The sequence below is a fragment of the Hyla sarda genome, unplaced genomic scaffold (genome assembly GCF_029499605.1).
Source record: "Hyla sarda isolate aHylSar1 unplaced genomic scaffold, aHylSar1.hap1 scaffold_3056, whole genome shotgun sequence".
In the NCBI taxonomy this organism is placed as follows: Eukaryota; Metazoa; Chordata; class Amphibia; order Anura; family Hylidae; genus Hyla; species Hyla sarda.
The window spans coordinates 1,599-24,980 of NW_026609777.1; the positions used below are offsets into that span (position 1 = coordinate 1,599).

General features: G+C 44.8%; 1 pseudogene; it reads left to right on the top strand.

The window, feature by feature from the left end:
• The first annotated feature begins 280 nt into the window (after positions 1-280).
• Positions 281-22,464, top strand: LOC130328304 (helicase SRCAP-like; annotated as a pseudogene).
• The last annotated feature ends 918 nt before the right edge of the window (positions 22,465-23,382 follow it).

The following is a 23,382-nucleotide window of genomic DNA, read 5'->3' on the forward strand; positions in this document are numbered from 1 at the left end:
AGGTAGAGAGCAGGAGGAGATATCCCTCAGCACAGGTATGTACTATACAGGTAGAGAACAGGAGGTGATATCCTCAGCACAGGTATGTACTATACAGGTAGAGAGCAGGAGGAGATATCCATCATCGCTTATCTGTGACGTATCCTGCCGTGTTATCCATAACTACTAGATACACAAACACCGTACTAACTCATCCGTGTAATCCTGTCCCTTTAGTCTACTCCCTTTGTGAAGCGGCGCTGACGTGTCACCTTTATCTCCCTTCTCTCCTCCTAGTGCTTCAAGCAAGTGTGAAGGCCTGAACTGGAGAGTCTGGCCCATGATGAGGCAGCATCCCAGCATGCCCTGCAGCGAGTCACAAGCCCTCTACTGGAGTACCGAGAGAGAGGAGAGTCTGCTGGACGCCCCACAATGGAGCCCTGCCCGCCCCGCAGGCACATGCCGGTGGGTGACAGCCTCGTTGCCAGGGTTTCCTTACTGTATTTTCATGTTCATCTGATCTGAGCTCCAGAATAGTGGTTGTAATGACGAGTGTCTCCCTCACTGAAGTGGACGCCACCTGTATGAGATGAGTGAGTGGACGTCCTGCTGTGAGTGCCCTTCTTACCAACCACTTTGTCCCACAGGCATCGGACGTATTGACCAGCGTCGACCCCCCAATGTCTCCAGATTCAAGTGGGGAGCTGTCTCCGTTTGACCTTTCAGGGGGACATTGGGGACCTTTGCTCTGGCGACCCATTAGATGATGGACTGGAGGGGAACCAACAAGATGGCTCAGCAGGTCAGAAATGGGATAATCACACGGAGATTGCAGAGCAGGCAAAACATGTGAGTGTCCCCCGCAGACTGCACCCCCACTGCCCATCTGAGCTGCTGTCATGTCAGCTCACTGATTAACTCTCTTCATTTCCTGAGCAGGAAGCAGAGATCGAGAATAGAATAGCAGAGCTACGTAAGGAGGGCTTCTGGACCCCACGGCGCCTATCAAAATTTCCAGAACCTACTCGTCCAAAAGTGCTTTGGGACTATTTGTGTGAGGAGATGCAATGGCTAGCTGCGGACTTTGCTCAAGAGCGGCGCTGGAAGAGAGGCGTGGCCAGGAAGGTAAGTGCTAGAGAGGCATGGCCACGAGGTTGAGTGTCAGAAAGACGTGACCAAAATGCACTGATAAAACAGGTCCCTGCCTTGCTTTGTAGGCTTGGATTTGGTAGCTGGTGCCATAAAAATTCCTGTCTGTTGTGGCAAAGTGTCCTTCATGGTGACACAAAGACACATGGAGAGGGACATGCACTGATAATCTTTAGATGAGCGCATTTATGACTGGTGTCTCCCATTCAGCTCTAATGTACCCTCCCTTTAGTAGTCCTTCCTGTCGTGAGCCTGTGTGTGCTAGTCCTGGCCGTCCGTTGTCCCTGTGTATAGTAGTCCTGTTTATTCCTCCAGGAGGATTATAGAGCGCTGCCAGCAAAAGCCATCCAGTATGATATAAATATGTTTTATTAAAATCGTAATACGCATTACGAAACCGATCTGCTTTATTCCTCAGGCACAATAAAAACCAAATGCTGAATATATATATGCCCCTGAATCACATCACGTGACCAGAAGTGACCTCATCATATCATTACACAAAAATATATAGGAAACCTATAAAATACATACAAATATATATATATCATGTATCTAAAAATGGACACATGAAGAACAGCACATATCCTCATACAGTGGTCGTTCATAACTTCATTCAATCCCTGTGGATATAACGTGTTACACATGAAGAACAGCACATATCCTCATACAGTGGTCTGTTCATAACTTCATTCAATCCCTGTGTATATAACGTGTTACACATGAAGAACAGCACATATCCTCATACAGTGGTCCGTTCATAACTTCATTCAATCCCTGTGGATATAACGTGTTACACATGAAGAACAGCACATAATCTCATACTGTGATACGTTCATAACTTCATTCAATCCCTGTGTATATAAGGTGTTACACATGAAGAACAGCACATAATCTCATACTGTGATACGTTCATAACTTCATTCAATCCCTGTGGATATAACGTGTTACACATGAAGAACAGCACATATTCTCATACAGTGGTCTGTTCATAACTTCATTCAATCCCTGTGGATATAACGTGTTACACATGAAGAACAGCACATATTCTCATACAGTGGTCTGTTCATAACTTCATTCAATCCCTGTGGATATAAGGTGTTACACATGAAGAACAGCACATATTCTCATACAGTGGTCTGTTCATAACTTCATTCAATCCCTGTGGATATAACGTGTTACACATGAAGAACAGCACAAATCCTCATGACAGTGGGTCTGTTCATAACTTCATTCAATCCCTGTGGATATAACGTGTTACACATGAAGAACAGCACATTAATCTCATACAGTGGTCTGTTCATAACTTCATTCAATCCCTGTGGATATAACGTGTTACACATGAAGAACAGCACATAATCTCATACAGTGGTCTGTTCATAACTTCATTCAATCCCTGTGGATATAAGGTGTTACACATGAAGAACAGCACATATCCTCATACAGTGGTCCGTTCATAACTTCATTCAATCCCTGTGGATATAACGTGTTACACATGAAGAACAGCACATATCCTCATACAGTGGTCTGTTCATAACTTCATTCAATCCCTGTGGATATAACGTGTTACACATGAAGAACAGCACATAATCTCATACAGTGGTCTGTTCATAACTTCATTCAATCCCTGTGGATATAACGTGTTACACATGAAGAACAGCACATAATCTCATACAGTGGTCTGTTCATAACTTCATTCAATCCCTGTGGATATAACGTGTTACACATGAAGAACAGCACATAATCTCATACAGTGGTCTGTTCATAACTTCATTCAATCCCTGTGGATATAACGTGTTACACATGAAGAACAGCACATAATCTCATACTGTGATACGTTCATAACTTCATTCAATCCCTCTGGATATAACGTGTTACACATGAAGAACAGCACATAATCTCATACAGTGGTCTGTTCATAACTTCATTCAATCCCTCTGGATATAACGTGTTACACATGAAGAACAGCACATAATATCATACAGTGGTCTGTTCATAACTTCATTCAATCCCTCTGGATATAACGTGTTACACATGAAGAACAGCACATAATCTCATACTGTGATCCGTTCATAACTTCATTCAATCCCTCTGGATATAACGTGTTACACATGAAGATCAATAGGATATCTATTGAATGACAGATGTAAGGCATTGGTATCACCGCCATGCTGGACACACATGACGGGATACACTAGGTTTCAGAAAGGAGTTGACTATGTGGGAGCCATGCTTGTTCATTCTCTAGTGAACAGTCTGAACAGTTCATCCAACATACTGAACATCCGCAGGGGAGTAAACAACAAATTCAGACGCACAGGAAAAAGTACCTGGATCCTTGCAGCTCTGTCCTGTTGCCTTGGAATATCGCAAGTCGTTCACCTGTGTTGGAGATCCATGAACACAGGCAACAGCTGGAGCAACATTGAAAAGTGCCCCACTGAGCGATCACCTGACCCGATCACGTGATGGATCATGTGATGAGACTTCTCTGTCATGACATACAATCTCCTGATCCTTTTCAGCACGTGTCCTACTTGGTGCTAAAATGGACTTCAGATTCCAAGCACGTCGGAACGAGACACCCGGTTTAGGGGGATTTGTTTTTAGGAGATGGGTCTAATTTCAATATTCCCAAACTTTATTTAAAATGTGTTTAATATTAAAACCATGGAGATCAATATGAAAAGGAAGCAGATATGAGAAGCGCAGCAATGTGCTGTTACCCTTGGCAACAAGACTTAATGGAGAGATATATTGATACTGTGAGTACAACACCATGAAGCACTTTACGCCAAGGCAGTGGCAAATATGCTCGTATAAGGGGGCCAGAAGTGCTGCCGGCGCCACTCCGTTCCAGGGAAGCTCCTGGACGGTCTGGACAATGGAAGGCAAAAAACTGCAACCTGCGATTTCAGAATAAGGTGTATCCGGCGCTCGTCCTCGGTTAGTAGGTAGCTCCTCTCGGTCACTCCAAGGTATATTTCAAATGAAAAACGTCTTTATTCCCTACAACAGCACAAACATTCACAGACAAGTACCAAAGGATTACGCGTTTCGAGGGGCGGGACTGACGAAGAGGGGGTCCCGCCCCTCGAAACGCGTCATCCTTTGGTACCTGTCTGTGAATGTTTGTGCTGTTGTAGGGAATAAAGAAGTTTTTCCTTTGAAATATACCTTGGAGTGACCGAGAGGAGTTACCTACTTACCGAGGACGAGCGCCGGATACACCTTATTCTGAAATTGCAGGTTGCGGTTTTTTGCCTTCCCTAATATTAACCCTTTAACGACGCAGGACGTATATTTACGTACTGCGCCGGCTCCCGCGATATGAAGCTGGGTCGCGCTGCGAACCCGCATCACATCGCATCGGTCCCCGCGCTCATCAACGGCCGGGACCCGTGGCTAATACCACACATCGCCGACTGCGGCGATGTGCGGTATTAACCCTTTAGAAGCGGCGGTCAAAGCTGACCGCCGCTTCGAAAGTGAAAGTATCCCGTCTAGTCAGTCGGGCTGTTCGGGACCGCCGTGGTGAAATCGCGGCATCCCGAACAGCTTGCAGGACTCCGGGAGGTCCCTTACCTGCCTCCTCGGTGTCCGATCGACGAATGACTGCTCCGTGCCTGAGATCCAGGCAGGAGCAGTCAATCGCCATTAACACTGATCATAGGTGTGTTAATACACGCCAGTGATCAGCATAGGAGATCAGTGTGTGCAGTGTTATAGGTCCCTATGGGATAATAATGATCAGTATAAAAGATCAGTGTGTGCAGTGTTATAGGTCCCTATGGGATAATTATGATCAGTAGAAGAGATCAGTGTGTGCAGTGTTATGATCTCCTATGGGATAACAATGATCAGTATAAGAGATCAGTGTGTGCAGTGTTATAGGTCCCTATGGGATAACAATGATCAGTATAAGAGATCAGTGTGTGCAGTGTTATAGGTCCCTATGGGATAATAATGATCAGTATAAGAGATCAGTGTGTGCAGTGTTATAGTCTCCTATGGGATAACAATGATCAGTATAAGAGATCAGTGTGTGCAGTGTTAGTCTCCTATGGGATAACAATGATCAGTAGAAGAGATCAGTGTGTGCAGTGTTATAGGTCCCTATGGGATAATAATGATTAGTATAAGAGATCGGTGTGTGCAGTGTTAGTCTCCTATGGGATAACAATGATCAGTAGAAGAGATCAGTGTGTGCAGTGTTATAGTCCCCTATGGGACCTATAACACTGCAAAAAAAAAGTGTTAATAAAGGTCATTTAACCCCTTCCCTAATAAAAGTTTGAATCACCCCCCTTTTCCCATAAAAAAAATAAAACAGTGTAAATAAAAATAAACATATGTGGTATCGCCGCTTGCGGAAACGTCCGAACTATAAAAATATATCATTAATTAAACCGCACGGTCAATGGCGTACGCGCCAAAAAATTCCAAAGTCCAAAAAAGCGTAGTTTGGTCACTTTTTATACCATTAAAAATGAATAAAAAGTGATCAAAAAGTCCGATCAAGACAAAAATGGTACCAATAAAAACTTCAGATCACGGCGCAAAAAATTAGCACTCATACCTGTACGTGGAAAAATAAAAAAGTTATAGGGGTTAGAAGATGACCATTTTAAACGTATAAATTTTCCTGCATGTAGTTATGATTTTTTCCAGAAGTCCGACAAAATCCAACCTATATAAGTCGGGGATCATATTAACCGTATGGACCTACAGAATAATGATAAGGTGTCATTTTTACCGAAATATGCACTGCGTAGAAACGGAAGCCCCCTAAAGTTACAAAATGGCGTTTTTTTTCTTCGATTTTGTCGCACAATGATTTCTTTTTTTCCGTTTCGTCGTGCATTTTTGGGTAAAATGACTGATGTCACTGCAAAGTAGAATTGGCGACGCAAAAAATAAGCCATAATATGGATTTTTAGGTGGAAAATTGAAAGGGTTATGATTTTTAAAAGGTAATGAGGAAAAAACGAAAGTGCAAAAACTGAAAAACCCGTGGTCCTTAAGGGGTTAAAACCAGTGATAAAAGTAAAACAAAACTTTTCTGGATTGCACTTTCTGCCTTTTCATTGTTATTTTTAACCCTTGGTTTCACAAGATCACATGGTTTTAAGGGAAGCGTTTTTTATACGCAGTTTTCAATATATTTTATATCCTTTCTCAGGGAAACGTTTTTGCAACTAAAAATCCATATGAGGGCTTATTTTTTGCAACTCCAATTCTATTTTGTAATGACATCAGTCATTTTACCCAAAGTCTACAGTGAAAAAGGGGAAAAAAATCATTGTGCGACAAAATTGAAGAAAATAAGCCTTTTTGTAAATTTTGGGGGCTTCCGTTTCTACGCAGTAAATTTTTCGGTAAAATTGACACTTTATCTTTGACTTGAAATTTTGTTAGGGAAGGGGTTAAATCACATTTATTAACACTTTTAACACTTTTTACACTTTTTGTAATGTTATAGCCCCCATAGGAGACTATAACATGCAGTATATTGTATACACTGATCAATACTATGTCATAGGAGACTACAACATGCAGTATATTGTATACACTGATTAATACTATGTCATAGGAGACTATAACATGCAGTATATTGTATACACTGATCAATACTATGTCATAGGAGACTATAGCATTCAGTATATTGTATACACTGATCAATACTATGCCATAGGAGACGATAACATGCAGTACATTGTATACACTGATCAATACTATGTCATAGGAGACTATAACATGCAGTATATTGTATACACTGATCAATACTATGCCATAGGAGACTATAGCATGCAGTATATTGTATACACTGATCAATAAAATGTCATAGGAGACGATAACATGCAGTATATTGTATACACTGATCAATACTAGGTCATAGGAGACTAACATGCAGTATATTGTATACACTGATTAATACAATGTCATAGGAGACTATAACATGCAGTATATTGTATACACTGATCAATACTATGTCATAGGAGACTATAACATGCAGTATATTGTATACACTGATCAATACTATGTCATAGGAGACTATAGCATGCAGTATATTGTATACACTGATCAATACTGTGCCATAGGAGACTATAGCATGCAGTATATTGTATACACTGATCAATACTATGCCATAGGAGACTATAACATGCAGTACATTGTACACACTGATCAATACTATGTCATAGGAGACGATAACATGCAGTATATTGTATACACTGATCAATACTATGTCATAGGAGACTATAGCATGCAGTATATTGTATACACTGATCAATACTACGCCATAGGAGACTATAACATGCAGTATATTGTATACAGTGATCAATACTATGTCATAGGAGACTATAGCATGCAGTATATTGTATACACTGATCAATACTACGCCATAGGAGACTATAACATGCAGTATATTGTATACACTGATCAATACTATGTCATAGGAGACTATAGCATGCAGTATATTGTATACACTGATCAATACTACGCCATAGTAGACTATAGCATGCAGTATATTGTATACACTGATCAATACTATGCCATAGGAGACTATAACATGCAGTACATTGTACACACTGATCAATACTATGTCATAGGAGACGATAACATGCAGTATATTGTATACACTGATCAATACTATGTCATAGGAGACTATAGCATGCCGTATATTGTATACACTGATCAATACTACGCCATAGGAGACTATAACATGCAGTATATTGTATACAGTGATCAATACTATGTCATAGGAGACTATAGCATGCAGTATATTGTATACACTGATCAATACTACGCCATAGGAGACTATAACATGCAGTATATTATATACACTGATCAATACTATGTCATAGGAGACTATAGCATGCAGTATATTGTATACACTGATCAATACTACGCCATAGGAGACTATAACATGCAGTATATTGTATACACTGATCAATACTATGTCATAGGAGACTATAGCATGCAGTATATTGTATACACTGATCAATACTACGCCATAGACTATAACATGCAGTATATTGTATACACTGATCAATACTATGTCATAGGATACTATAACATGCAGTACATTGTATACACTGATCAATACTACGCCATAGGAGACTATAACATGCAGTATATTGTATACACTGATCAATACTATGTCATAGGAGACTATAACATGCAGTATATTGTATACACTGATCAATACTATGTCATAGGAGACTATAGCATGCAGTATATTGTATACACTGATCAATACTACGCCATAGGAGACTATAACATGCAGTATATTGTATACACTGATCAATACTATGTCATAGGAGACTATAGCATGCAGTATATTGTATACACTGATCAATACTATGTCATAGGAGACTATAGCATGCAGTATATTGTATACACTGATCAATACTATGCCATAGGAGACTATAGCATGCAGTATATTGTATACACTGATCAATACTATGTCATAGGAGACTATAACATGCAGTATATTGTATACACTGATCAATACTATGTCATAGGAGACGATAACATGCAGTATATTGTATACACTGATCAATACTATGTCATAGGAGACTATAGCATGCAGTATATTGTATACACTGATCAATACTATGTCATAGGAGATGATAACATGCAGTATATTGTATACACTGATCAATACTACGCCATAGGAGACTAACATGCAGTATATTGTATACACTGATCAATACTATGTCATAGGAGACGATAACATGCAGTATATTGTATACACTGATCAATACTATGTCATAGGAGACGATAACATGCAGTATATTGTATACACTGATCAATACTATGTCATAGGAGACTATAGCATGCAGTACATTGATTGTATACACTACAGGTATGTCCTGCGTCCCCAAGAGGTTAAAATATATTTAATTCCATAAAATAAAAAATTTTGACCAGTGGGTAAAGTGTAATCCTCCAAAATATTACAATCTAAAAAAACTTGCATCTAGTGTAATAAACAAACACTCACTAGGAAAAATATTTAATTCCAAAATCAATTGTGAAGAGTCTTAAAGAAACACAGGTCAAGTGCAAATGTATCCTTCAAGAAATGAATCAATATACAGTGGTCCCTCAAGTTACAATATTAATCGGTTCCAGGATGACCATTGTATGTTGAAACCATTGTATGTTGAGACCAGAACTCTGTGGAAACCTCGTAATTGGATCTGAAGCCACCAAAATGTCGTCCGGAAAAAAAAAAAGGAAAAAGTGAGGATTAAAGAAAAATAAGTAGATAACTAATAGAGATAAAGCAAATCCTTACATATAAAAGTAAGAAAGGTCTGCTGGGAGCTGTAATCACTGTCTATGTCAGGGTTTCCCAACCAGGGTGCCTCCAGCAATTGCAAAACTACAACTCCCATCATGCCCGGACAGCCATTGGCTGTCCGGGCATGCTGTGAGTTGTAGTTTTGCAACAGCTGTAGACAACCTGGTTGGGAAACAATGGTTTATGTGGAGGACAGGAGCTTCTTCAGGGTCCTATACAGTACACACAGTGTCCCAAATGGAGCCGCCCTTACTTGGTTTTCAAAGGAGCAGCTAACCCTGGCACAGGTAAGGAGTAGTACAGATCATGTAATACCTCCCTGTACTGTAGAGGGCGCTACCAGACACCAGTCAGTGTATACACTTCAGTAATACAGGTAAAGAGTACAGAACATGTAATACCTCCCTGTACTGTAGGGGGCGCTACCAGACACCAGTCACTGCATACACTTCAGTAATACAGGTAAAGAGTACAGATCATGTAATACCTCCCTGTACTGTAGAGGGCGCTACCAGACACCAGTCAGTGTATACACTTCAGTAATACAGGTAAAGAGTACAGAACATGTAATACCTCCCTGCACTGTAGGGGGCGCTACCAGACACCAGTCACTGCATACACTTCAGTAATACAGGTAAAGAGTACAGAACATGTAATACCTCCCTGTACTGTAGGGGGCGCTACCAGACACCAGTCACTGCATACACTTCAGTAATACAGGTAAAGAGTACAGAACATGTAATACCTCCCTGTACTGTAGGGGGCGCTACCAGACACCAGTCAGTGCATACACTTCAGTAATACAGGTAAAGAGTACAGAACATGTAATACCTCCCTGTACTGTAGGGGGCGCTACCAGACAGCCAGTCACTGCATGCACTATAGTAATACAGGGGATTTACCAGTAAAATGCCCATTCTGATTGGTCAGTTCCTCCAGTTGTGACAGGTATCACAGATCTGGACTGTCCATAGTATTGTATGTTGAGTTTGGTTTCAAGTTACAATAGTCCAGAAAAGACCATTGTATGTTGAAACTATTGTATGTTGAGGCCTATTGTAAATTGAGGGATCACTGTAGTGGGACGGATGGGAAGAAATAGAATTAACCCCCGAAATAATAGGACCACCCGGAGGGTTGGTTTCAGACTTATGGACCTTTGGTAAATAATAACAGACGGTAACTGATAGTTTATGTAGTAAAATCTCTCTCCTTATTATTAGATTACCAAGAATAATGAACCTGTTATAATCTTTATAATCATAGGGTATAACAGGTTAATTTCTGAGGCTTTTGGTAATAATCTATTAAATAAAAAGGAGAGAGATTTTTTACCAAAAGCCCATAAGTCTGAAACGAACCCTCCGGGTGGTCCTATAATTTCAGGGGTTAATTCTTCACATCCGTCTCACTATATTGATTCATTTCTTGAGGGATACGTTTGCACGTTACCGATGTTCCTTTAAGACTCTTCACAATTGATTTTTGAATTAAGTTTCTATTTATTACACTAGATGCCAGTTTTTAGATTGTAATATTTTGAAGGAAAAAAGGCAGATCTGCGGGGTCCTATTTTTTTGGATGGGAATTCCACTTTACCCACTGGTCAAAATTTTTTGTTTTTACTTAACCCCTTAAGGACTCAGCCCATTTTGGCCTTAAGGACTCAGACAATTAAATTTTTACGTTTTCATTTTTTCCTCCTCGCCTTCTAAAAATCATAACTCTTTTATATTTTCATCCACAGACTAGTATGAGGGCTTGTTTTTTGCGTGACCAGTTGTCCTTTGTAATGACATCACTCATTATATCATAAAATGTATGGCGCAACCAAAAAACACTATTTTTGTGGGGAAATTAAAACGAAAAACGCAATTTTGCTAATTTTGGAAGGTTTTGTTTTCACGCCGTACAATTTATGGTAAAAATGACATGTGTTCTTTATTCTGAGGGTCAATACGATTAAAATGATACCCATTATTATATACTTTTATATTATTGTTGCGCTTAAAAAAAATAACAAACTTTTTAACCAAATTAGTATGTTTATAATCCCTTTATTTTGATGACCTCTAACTTTTTTATTTTTCCGTATAAGTGGCGGTATGGGGGCTCATTTTTTGCGCCATGATCTGTACTTTTTTTTGATACCACATTTGCATATAAAAAACTTTTAATACATTTTTTATAATTTTTTTTTTAATAAAATGTATTAAAAAAGTAGGAATTTTGGACTTTTTTTTTTTTTTTTCGTTCACGCCGTTCACCGTACGGGATCATTAACATTTTATTTTAATAGTTCGGACATTTACGCACGCGGCGATACCAAATATGTCTATAAAAAATGTTTTTTACGCTTTTTGGGGGTAAAATAGGAAAAACGGACGTTTTACTTTTCATATCGCGGGAGTCGGCGCAGGACGTAAATATACGTCCTGCGTCGTTAAGGGGTTAATGGGATTTATTTTACATCACAATGTCTTCACTTCTAATGGGGTGTTATATCGTCAGACCCGTGGCTGATGGGGACCATAGGGACTCGTTTCGCCCCCAGTTATGCAAATTTGTATATGGGTGGGGTTCAAGTCTCAATATATCGTGCAGTCACGGTGGTCTGATTATATAATTTATTGTAGATGTATAATTGATTTTTCATATGGGCTGGCTTTGGAATTCATTTCTCACATTAATAATAACACTTGGACTTTCACACCCATTATCTCTGACACTAATATGTTTTTTTTTTTTAGATTTGGAAATTTTTAAAGACCCGGAGGGAGGTGTTCAAACACTAACCCATTTAAAAAAAAGTAGACGTCAAGTTGTCATTACTATAAGTTGATATACAATATCCCTTATGATCAATATCGGAAAAAGTATGTAAAAACTTTATTTTGGATGAAGACTTTTTTTCAGCAATCCAAAATATTACAAAAACGTTTCCCTGAGAAAGGATATAAATATATTGAAAACTGCGTATAAAAAACACTTCCCTTAAAACAATGTGATCTTATGAAACCAAGGGTTAAAAATAACAATGAAAAGGCAGAAAGTGCGATCCAGACACAAGTTTTGTTTTACTTTTATCACTGCTTTTAATATTAAACACATTTTAAATAAAGATTGGGAATATTGAAATTAGACCCCATCTCCTAAAAACAAATCCCCCTAAACCGGGTGTCTCGTTCCGACGTGCTTGGAATCTGAAGTCCATTTTAGCACCAAGTAGGACACGTGCTGAAAAGGATCAGGAGATTGTATGTCATGACAGAGAAGTCTCATCACATGATCCATCACGTGATCGGGTCAGGTGATCGCTCAGTGGGCACTTTTCAATGTTGCTCCAGCTGTTGCCTGTGTTCATGGATCTCCAACACAGGTGAACGACTGCGATATTCCAAGGCAACAGGACAGAGCTGCAAGGATCCAGGTACTTTTTCCTGTGCGTCTGAATTTGTTGTTTACTCCCCTGCGGATGTTCAGTATGTTGGATGAACTGTTCAGACTGTTCACTAGAGAATGAACAAGCATGGCTCCCACATAGTCAACTCCTTTCTGAAACCTAGTGTATCCCGTCATGTGTGTCCAGCATGGCGGTGATACCAATGCCTTACATCTGTCATTCAATAGATATCCTATTGGATCTTCATGTGTAACACGTTATATCCACAGGGATTGAATGAAGTTATGAACAGATCACAGTATGAGATTATGTGCTGTTCTTCATGTGTAACACGTTATATCCAGAGGGATTGAATGAAGTTATGAACAGACCACTGTATGAGATTATGTGCTGTTCTTCATGTGTAACACGTTATATCCAGAGGGATTGAATGAAGTTATGAACAGACCACTGTATGAGGATATGTGCTGTTCTTCATGTGTAACACCTTATATACACAGGGATTGAATGAAGTTATGAACGGACCACTGTATGATATTATGTGCTGTTCTTCATGTGTAACACGTTATATCCAGAGGGATTGAATGAAGTTATGAACAGATCACAGTATGAGATTATGTGCTGTTCTTCATGTGTAACACGTTATATCCACAGGGATTGAATGAAGTTATGAACGGACCACTGTATGATATTATGTGCTGTTCTTCATGTGTAACACGTTATATCCAGAGGGATTGAATGAAGTTATGAACAGACCACTGTATGAGATTATGTGCTGTTCTTCATGTGTAACACGTTATATCCACAGGGATTGAATGAAGTTATGAACAGACCACTGTATGAGATTATGTGCTGTTCTTCATGTGTAACACATTATATCCACAGGGATTGAATGAAGTTATGAACGGACCACTGTATGATATTATGTGCTGTTCTTCATGTGTAACACGTTATATCCAGAGGGATTGAATGAAGTTATGAACGGACCACTGTATGATATTATGTGCTGTTCTTCATGTGTAAAACGTTATATCCACAGGGATTGAATGAAGTTATGAACAGACCACTGTATGAGATTATGTGCTGTTCTTCATGTGTAACACCTTATATCCACAGGGATTGAATGAAGTTATGAACAGACCACTGTATGAGGATATGTGCTGTTCTTCATGTGTAACATGTTATATCCACAGGGATTGAATGAAGTTATGAATGGACCACTGTATGAGAATATGTGCTGTTCTTCATGTGTAACACGTTATATCCACAGGGATTGAATGAAGTTATGAATGGACCACTGTATGAGAATATGTGCTGTTCTTCATGTGTAACACGTTATATCCACAGGGATTGAATGAAGTTATGAACAGACCACTGTATGAGATTATGTGCTGTTCTTCATGTGTAACACGTTATATCCACAGGGATTGAATGAAGTTATGAACGGACCACTGTATGAGATTATGTGTTCTTCATTCAATCCCTCTGGATATAACGTGTTACACATGAAGAACAGCACATAATCTCATACAGTGATCCGTTCATAACTTCATTCAATCCCTGTGGATATAACGTGTTACACATGAAGTTATGAACAGACCACTGTATGAGGATATGTGCTGTTCTACATGTGTCATTTTTAGATACATGTTACAATAGCTGCAACGATTAATCAATAAAATTTGTTGTCGACTAATCCAGTTATCAGATAATCACCCGATTCGTTGACGGCAGTGAATGAATAAATGAATGACATGTCCCACATTTAGGCTTCATTCATTTACTGCTGCTGCCCGACATGTCCCTGCTGCGGCTCTACTCCTAGTGCAATTAGCGCAACGCCGGGGCATGTCTATTCTCTGCTGCTCATGTCTGTCGGGTACAGAGATGAGCAGCAGAGAATAGACATGTCCCGGCGCTGTGCTAATTGCGCTAGGAGTAGAGCCGCAGCAGGGACATGTCAAGCAGAAGCAGGGACATGTTGGGCGGCGTCGGTGAATGGAAGTATCGGCCAATACTAGCAATTTGCATGGTATCGGGACTCGTTCAGTGTCCTCAATACCAAAACCGATACCTGCTTCTCCCGTCCGCATCCCGTCCCATGGAGGAGCCTGTGACACGTCACTCCACCTCCTCCCCCGCACCTAGCGTAACGCTACGGAGGAAGCAGCGTGACATGTATGTCACATGATCCTCCATAGGACAACACGATGCGGACGGGAAAACAGGGCAGAGCACAGCCGCAGGTGAGTGCCGTCTACTGGAGGGGGCTGCCGTCTACTCGAGGGGCTGTTACTAATGTCCAGTGGGGTGGCCCTGCTGCCTACAGGGGGGGGGGGGGTGGCCCTGCTGCCTACAGGGGGGGGGGGGTGGCCCTGCTGCCGGGGGGGGGTGGCCCTGCTGCCTACAGGGGTGGGGTGGCCTGCTGCCTACAGGGAGGGGGGGTGGCCCCTGCTGCCTACAGGGGGAGGGGGGTGGCCCTGCTGCCTACAGGGGGAGGGGGGTGGCCCTGCTGCCTACAGGGGGGGGGGGGGTGGCCCTGCTGCCTACAGGGGGGGGGGTGGCCCTGCTGCCTACAGGGGGGGGGGGCTGGCCCTGCTGCCTACAGGGGGGGGGGGTGGCCCTGCTGCCTACAGGGGGTGGCTGCCTGCTGTACACAATTCTTCAAGTAGAATCCGCTGAACCCCCTTTTTGGCATTTTGAAACTTTTCGATCGATTAATCGATGAAATAATCGGCAACTAATTATTACAACAATGGCTGGCTGCAGCCCTACACGTTATATATATTTGTATGTATTTTATAGGTTTCCTATATATTTTTGTTTAATGATATGATGATGTCACTTCTGGTCACGTGATGTGATTCGGGGGCATATATATTCAGCATTTGGTTTTTATTGTGCCTGAGGAAGAAAGCAGATCGGTTTCGTAATGCGTAGTACGATTTTAATATTTTTATATCGTACTGGATGGCGTTAGCTGGCAGCGCTCTATAATCCTCCTGGAGGTTTGTGTTTTATTGCTCACACTTGGTTGGTGTGGAGGATGGAGCGGCCGCCTCTTTATGTATTGAAGATTTTACACGTGGTGTTGGTGTTTGCAGGACCCGTTGAGGTGCATTGGTCGCCTCGTACTGTCTCTTGCCCAGAAGGTTTCACACTAGGGAGCGCTGGTTGGTGTGGAGGATGGAGCGGCCGCCTCTTTATGTATTGAAGATTTTACACGTGGTGTTGGTGTTTGCAGACCCGTTGAGGTGCATTGGTCGCCTCGTACTGTCTCTTGCCCAGAAGGTTTCACACTAGGGAGCGCTGGTTGGTGTGGAGGATGGAGCGGCCGCCTCTTTATGTATTGAAGCTTTTACACGTGGTGTCGGTGTTTGCAGGACCCGTTGAGGTGCATTGGTCGCCTCGTACTGTCTCTTGCCCAGAAGGTTTCACACTAGGGAGCACTGGTTGGTGTGGAGGATGGAGCGGCCGCCTCTTTATGTATTGAAGCTTTTATGTATTGAAGCTTTTACACGTGGTGTTGGTGTTTGCAGGACCCGTTGAGGTGCATTGGTCGCCTCGTACTGTCTCTTGCCCAGAAGGTTTCACACTAGGGAGCGCTGGTTGGTGTGGAGGATGGAGCGGCCGCCTCTTTATGTATTGAAGCTTTTACACGTGGTGTTGGTGTTTGCAGGACCCGTTGAGGTGCATTGGTCGCCTCGTACTGTCTCTTGCCCAGAAGGTTTCACACTAGGGAGCGCTGGTTGGTGTGGAGGATGGAGCGGCCGCCTCTTTATGTATTGAAGCTTTTACACGTGGTGTTGGTGTTTGCAGGACCCGTTGAGGTGCATTGGTCGCCTCGTACTGTCTCTTGCCCAGAAGGTTTCACAATAGGGAGCGCTGGTTGGTGTGGAGGATGGAGCGGCCGCCTCTTTATGTATTGAAGCTTTTACACGTGGTGTTGGTGTTTGCAGGACCCGTTGTGGTGCATTGGTCGCCTCGTACTGTCTCTTGCCCAGAAGGTTTCACAATAGGGAGCGCTGGTTGGTGTGGAGGATGGAGCGGCCGCCTCTTTATGTATTGAAGCTTTTACACGTGGTGTTGGTGTTTGCAGGACCCGTTGAGGTGCATTGGTCGCCTCGTACTGTCTCTTGCCCAGAAGGTTTCACACTAGGGAGCGCTGGTTGGTGTGGAGGATGGAGCGGCCGCCTCTTTATGTATTGAAGCTTTTACACGTGGTGTTGGTGTTTGCAGGACCCGTTGTGGTGCATTGGTCGCCTCGTACTGTCTCTTGCCCAGAAGGTTTCACACTAGGGAGCGCTGGTTAATGCTTTTCTCTATTCATGTCCCTGTTTGTGGTAGTTTTGGCCCTTTATGTGGTAGTGCTGCCTGTGGGAGGCCCTTTTATATGGTGGTCCTCCTCTCCAGGTTAATAGAATAGTGTTGATGCTGCTGACACTTAACCCTTCTGGTGCTGTAGACCTAATTTGATGGATAGACAGGCCTCATGGTTATGTTCTGTGGCCTCCAGTTGTCTTATTTCTGTTGTGCAGGTTGTGAGGATGGTGTGCCGACACCACGAGGAGCTAAAACAGAAGGAGGAGAGAGCCCGGAGAGAAGAGCAGGCCAAGCTGAGGCGCATCGCCACCTCCATTGCTAAAGAAGTGCGGCAGTTCTGGAGTAACGTGGAGAAGGTGGGCTTCTGTCTGATGTAATTGCTGCATACATGGCACAGGCCTGGGGGGGGTGGTTAGTTGTGGCACAGGCCTGGGGGGGATGGAGATGCGGCACAGGCCTGGGCTGATCTGCTCTTTCTCTTTTAGGTGGTGCAGTTTAAGCAGCAGTCCCGTCTGGAGGAGAAGAGGAAGAAGGCTCTGGACCTGCAGCTGGACTTCATTGTTGGCCAGACTGAGAAGTACTCCGACCTTCTGAGCCAGAGTCTAAGTGAAGCTAATCCTGTCAGTAAGACGGGCTCCTCCTGTGTGGGGTCATCTCAGGGGGGCTCGCTCAGGACCAGTCCTGCCCCGTCCATTTGCCAGAAAGGTGAGTGGTCGTAGACCAGAAGAGGGTAGTCCCAGCTCCTACTGACCACGCACTAATAAACAGGTCCCTGCCTGGCTCTTTAGGCTTAGACTTGAGAAAGTTCTCTCTGTTGGCAAAGTGTCTGTCCTGGTGACACCGAGACTCATGGAGAGGGATAAGTGTCCCTGCTATAGGTGTTATTGGGTGGTGACCTGTGCGGTCGGTGTTATTGGGTGGTGACCTGTGCGGTCGGTGTTATTGGGTGGTGACCTGTGCGGTCGGTGTTATTGGGTGGTGACCTGTGCGGTCGGTGTTATTGGGTGGTGACCCTGGTGTGGGCGTTATTGGAGGGTGACCCTGGTGTGGGCGTTATTGGAGGGTGACCCTGGTGTGGGCGTTATTGGAGGGTGACCCTGGTGTGGGGGTTATTGGAGGGTGACCCTGGTGTGGGATTGGAGGGTGACCCTGGTGTGGGATTGGAGGGTGACCCTGGTGTGGGATTGGAGGGTGACCCTGGTGTGGGATTGGAGGGTGACCCTGGTGTGGGGGGTTATTGGAGGGTGACCCTGGTGTGGGGGGTTATTGGAGGGTGACCCTGGTGTGGGGGGTTATTGGAGGGTGACCCTGGTGTGGGGGGTTATTGGAGGGTGACCCTGGTGTGGGGGGTTATTGGAGGGTGACCCTGGTGTGGGATTGGAGGGTGACCCTGGTGTGGGGGGGTTATTGGATGGTGACCCTGGTGGAGGGGTTATTGGAGGGTGACCCTGGTGGGGGGGTTATTGGAGGGTGACCCTGGTGTGGGATTGGAGGGTGACCCTGGTGGGGGGGTTATTGGAGGGTGACCCTGGTGGGGGGGTTATTGGAGGGTGACCCTGGTGGGGGGGTTATTGGAGGGTGACCCTGGTGGGGGGGTTATTGGAGGGTGACCCTGGTGGGGGGGTTATTGGAGGGTGACCCTGGTGGGGGGGGTTATTGGGGGCTGACCTGTGTCCTGATAACTCTGTACTCTCTGGTTACAGTGCTAGAAGGAGATGGGGAGTTTCTCCCTCATGAGGCTGAAGGTGAGGAGGAGGATGATGAGGAGACCATAGAGATAGAGGAGCAGCAGGAGGGGAATGATGCTGAGGCTCATCGTCTGGAGCTGGAACTTCTAAAACGAGAGAGTGAGCTACCCCTGGATGAGCTGCTGCAGAACCTCCCCCCCGAGATCCTGCAGGATGACTCTCCCATGCAGGTAGGTGTGCTCTGGGTAGTAAAGGTGGCCTTTTGAGGTGTTCCATTCTGTAATAGGGGTCCGTGTCCTTGGCTGCAGATTAGACATGTCATAGAGATGACAGTCCCTCATTGTACTGTATGTAGTGTCTGCAGTCAGTGGACCATGTATATAACATCTCTCGTGGATGGATTTATTTTCCGTTTGTTTTTGTTAGGATACGGTTTCTAGTGATGAGGACACTGAGGAGGAGGAAGAGGAGGCAGAAGAGAAGGTGGAGGAGGAAGATGATGAGTTCACAGCCAATGAGGACGAAGGTGAGTGCCCCCATGTTAAAGGTCGGCTGACACCACGTGTCTCATTCCAGCATCACCACACAAGCTCTTCTGTGGGGGACATGGATGTGCTGTATGATGGTGGTCCAGTATAGGGTATTCTTCATACTGTTGGGGGGACATGGATGTGCTGTATGATGGTGGTCCAGTATGGGGTATTCTTCATACTGTGGGGGGGGGGGGGGCATGGATGTGCTGTTTGATGGTGGTTCAGTATGGGGTATTCTTCATACTGTTGGGGGGACATGGATGTGCTGTATGATGGTGGTCCAGTATGGGATATTCTTCATACTGTGGGGGCATGGATGTGCTGTATGATGGTGGTCCAGTATGGGGTATTCTTCATACTGTGGGGGGGGGGGGGGGGGACATGGGTGTGTTGTATGATGGTGGTCCAGTATGGGTATTCTTCATACTGGGGGGGGGGGGGACATGGGTGTGCTGTATGATGGTGGTCCAGTATGGGTATTCTTCATACTGTGGGGGGGGGGGGGGGACATGGGTGTGCTGTATGATGGTGGTCCAGTATGGGGTATTCTTCATACTGTGGGGGGGGGGGGACATGGGTGTGCTGTATGATGTTGGTCCAGTATAAGGTATTCTTCATACTGTGGGGGGGGGGGGGATATGGGTGTGCTGTATGATGGTGGTCCAGTATGGGGTATTCTTCATACTGTGGGGGGGGGGCATGGATGTGCTGTATGATGGTGGTCCAGTATGGGGTATTCTTCATACTGTGGGGGGGGCATGGATGTGCTGTATGATGGTGGTCCAGTATGGGGTATTCTTCATACTGGGGGGGGGGGGCATGGATGTGCTGTATGGTGTATTCTATATACTGTTGGGGGGGACATGGGTGTGCTGTATGATGGTAGTCCAGTATGGGGTATTCTTCATACTGTTGGGGGGACATGGATGTGCTGTATGATGGTGGTCCAGTATGGGGTATTCTTCATACTGTGGGGGGGGCATGGATGTGCTGTTTGATGGTGGTTCAGTATGGGGTATTCTTCATACTGTTGGGGGGACATGGATGTGCTGTATGATGGTGGTCCAGTATGGGATATTCTTCATACTGTGGGGGGGGGGGGGCATGGATGTGCTGTATGATGGTGGTCCAGTATGGGGTATTCTTCATACTGTGGGGGGGGGGGCATGGATGTGCTGTATGATGGTGGTCCAGTATGGTGTATTCTATATACTGTTGGGGGGACATGGATGTGCTGTATGATGGTGGTCCAGTATGGGGTATTCTTCATACTGTGGGGGGGGGGACATGGGTTTGCTGTATGATGGTGGTCCAGTATGGGTATTCTTCATACTGTGGGGGGGGGGGGGACATGGGTGTGCTGTATGATGGTGGTCCAGTATGGGGTATTCTTCATACTGTGTGGGGGGGGGGAATATGGGTGTGCTGTATGATGGTGGTCCAGTATGGGGTATTCTTCATACTGTGGGGGGACATGGATGTGTTGTATGATGGTTGCCCTGTAAGGGGTATTCTTCATACTGTGGGGGGACATGGATGTGCTGTATGATGGTGGCCCTGTAAGGGGTATTCTTCATACTGTGGGGGGACATGGATGTGCTGTATGATGGTGGCCATGTAAGGGGTATTCTTCATACTGTGGGGGGACATGGATGTGCTGTATGATGGTTGCCCTGTAAGGGGTATTCTTCATACTGTGGGGGGACATGGATGTGCTGTATGATGGTGGCCCTGTATGGGGTATTCTTCATACTGTGGGGGGGGGGGGACATGGATGTGCTGTATGATGGTGGTCCAGTATGGTGTATTCTATATACTGTTGGGGGGACATGGATGTGCTGTATGATGGTGGTCCAGTATGGGGTATTCTTCATACTGTGGGGGGGGGGACATGGGTTTGCTGTATGATGGTGGTCCTGTATGGGTATTCTTCATACTGTGGGGGGGGGGGGGGACATGGGTGTGCTGTATGATGGTGGTCCAGTATGGGGTATTCTTCATACTGTGTGGGGGGGGGAATATGGGTGTGCTGTATGATGGTGGTCCAGTATGGGGTATTCTTCATACTGTGGGGGGACATGGATGTGCTGTATGATGGTTGCCCTGTAAGGGGTATTCTTCATACTGTGGGGGGACATGGATGTGCTGTATGATGGTGGCCCTGTAAGGGGTATTCTTCATACTGTGGGGGGACATGGATGTGCTGTATGATGGTGGCCATGTAAGGGGTATTCTTCATACTGTGGGGGGACATGGATGTGCTGTATGATGGTTGCCCTGTAAGGGGTATTCTTCATACTGTGGGGGGACATGGATGTGCTGTATGATGGTGGCCCTGTAAGGGGTATTCTTCATACTGTGGGGGGGGGGACATGGATGTGCTGTATGATGGTGGCCCTGTAAGGGGTATTCTTCATACTGTGGGGAGACATGGATGTGCTGTATGATGTTTGCCCTGTAAGGGGTATTCTTCATACTGTGGGGGGGGGGGGGACATGGATGTGCTGTATGATGGTGGCCCTGTAAGGGGTATTCTTCATACTGTGGGGAGACATGGATGTGCTGTATGATGTTTGCCCTGTAAGGGGTATTCTTCATACTGTGGGTGGACATGAATGTGCTGTATGATGGTGGCCCTGTAAGGGGTTCTCTCTCCAGCAGTTTCATTCCTGTCTGCTTAGTCTCTGTACTTTGTTGACAGCTGAGGATGAGGAGGACACCATCGCAGCAGAGGAGGAGATGGCAGGACAGCAGGATCATGCTGCGGAGCTCTCCCAGCTGGCCAGAGAAGGTAGGTGTGAACGGAGGACGGAATATCTCACTGCTTCATGTAAGGGACAACTAGGACTTCTCATGACAGTGGGCACAGGTAGTATGATCACCCCACGGGATGACCGAAACCTGAGTGTAAGGGGGCGCTACTACTCAGGGCCAAGAAGGCATCACCACTGCCTCTGCAAGTCCCCTGTGAGGTTCTCCTCTGGGCCCTACAGTGTACACAGATGTAGCAGAGCTGAAGAGGGTTCTCCAGGGGCCACTATAGGGGAATAATAGGATGAGGAGGAGAAACTCTGGGCCCTACAGTGTAGACAGATGTAGCAGAGCTGAAGAGGGTTCTCCAGGGGCCACTATAGGGGAATAATAGGATGAGGAGGAGAAACTCTGGGCCCTACAGTGTATACAGATGTAGCAGAGCTGAAGAGGGTTCTCCAGGGGCCACTATAGGGGAATAGGATGAGGAGGAGAAGCTCTGGGCCCTACAGTGTAGACAGATATAGCAGAGCTGAAGAGGGTTCTCCAAGGGCCACTATAGGGGAATAATAGGATGAGGAGGAGAAACTCTGGGCCCTACAGTGTAGACAGATGTAGCAGAGCTGAAGAGGGTTCTCCAGGGGCCACTATAGGGGAATAGGATGAGGAGGAGAAGCTCTGGGCCCTACAGTGTAGACAGATGTAGCAGAGCTGAAAAGGGTTCTCCAGGGGCCACTATAGGGGAATAATAGGATGAGGAGGAGAAGCTCTGGGCCCTACAGTGTATACAGATATAGCAGAGCTGAAGAGGGTTCTCCAGGGGCCACTATAGGGGAATAATAGGATGGGGAGGAGAAGCTCTGGGCCCTACAGCGTAGACAGATGTAGCAGAGCTGAAGAGGGTTCTCCAGGGGCCACTATAGGGGAAGAGGAGGAGAAGTTCTGGGCCCTACAGTGTATACAGATATAGCAGAGCTGAAGTGGGTTCTCCAGGGGCCACTATAGGGGAAGAGGAAGAGGAGGAGAAGCTCTGGGCCCTACAGTGTATACAGATATAGCAGAGCTGAAGTGGGTTCTCCAGGGGCCACTATAGGGGAAGAGGAAGAGGAGGAGAAGTTCTGGGCCCTACAGTGTAGACAGATAAAGCAGAGCTGAAGAGGGTTCTCCAGGGGCCACTATAGGGGAATAGGATGAGGAGGAGAAGCTCTGGGCCCTACAGTGTAGACAGATATAGCAGAGCTGAAG